At 65.7% G+C, this 615-nt stretch overlaps 1 protein-coding gene across 1 annotated transcript in view; it reads right to left on the bottom strand.

The window, feature by feature from the left end:
- The window catches only part of GLCE (glucuronic acid epimerase), a 122,005-nt gene extending 121,793 nt beyond the window's left edge, over positions 1–212 (bottom strand). Inside the window, exon 1 of the mRNA XM_011968872.1 lies at positions 89–212. The gene's annotated coding sequence lies outside the window, so the exon portion shown is untranslated. The remainder of the gene's footprint in view (positions 1–88) is intronic.
- Between the last annotated feature and the right edge of the window lie 403 nt (positions 213–615).

Below are 615 nucleotides of genomic sequence, written 5' to 3'. Positions count from 1 at the left end.
GCCCCCGTCAGGAGCCCGCCTGCTCCGGCTGCTCCGTGTCCCCGCTCCCGACCGTTCCTGAGCGGAGACGCGCTCCGGACTCTCTAACCTGAGCAGCGTCGGAGGGCGAGCAGACCCAGGAGCCCTGAGGAAGAGAGGGAGACAGCAAAGAAGGGGTGGCTCAGGCCTGCGGTGCCGCAGCTCCAGCCTCTCAGCAAGGAAGCGCTTGTGTGAGGAGAGCCCTCCCGCTCCGCGCGCAGCCGGGAGACCGAGCCACCGCCGTGCCCGCAGCTCTTCCCGCGAGATCCGAGCCACGGCAAGGGGCGGGGCCACAGCGGGGCGGGGGGGCGGTGGCGGCAGCGGCAGCTCCTCGAGTGACAGTCCTGGCAGCCTGTCGGTGGCAGGACGGGAGGCAGGACTCGGAGTCTACTACGACCAATTGTAAAAAAGGAAAGGTGGTTCTCCCCGCCCCTTCTCCGCCCCTCCTCTTCTCCGCTCGTCCTTAATAAACTGTGAGCAAAGGTAGTAGTGACCAGAAGTAGTACGAGGCAGTGGACGTTAGCGGCAAGGTAGCCCTAATGACGTGACGTGCTTGGTTTGTGTGTGGTCCTGCCAGGCCGCCGTAGATACACCTGG

Source organism: Mandrillus leucophaeus, unplaced genomic scaffold, assembly GCF_000951045.1.
Source record: "Mandrillus leucophaeus isolate KB7577 unplaced genomic scaffold, Mleu.le_1.0 Scaffold12, whole genome shotgun sequence".
Lineage (NCBI taxonomy): Eukaryota > Metazoa > Chordata > Mammalia > Primates > Cercopithecidae > Mandrillus > Mandrillus leucophaeus.
This window is presented reverse-complemented; position numbering and strand designations above follow the sequence as displayed.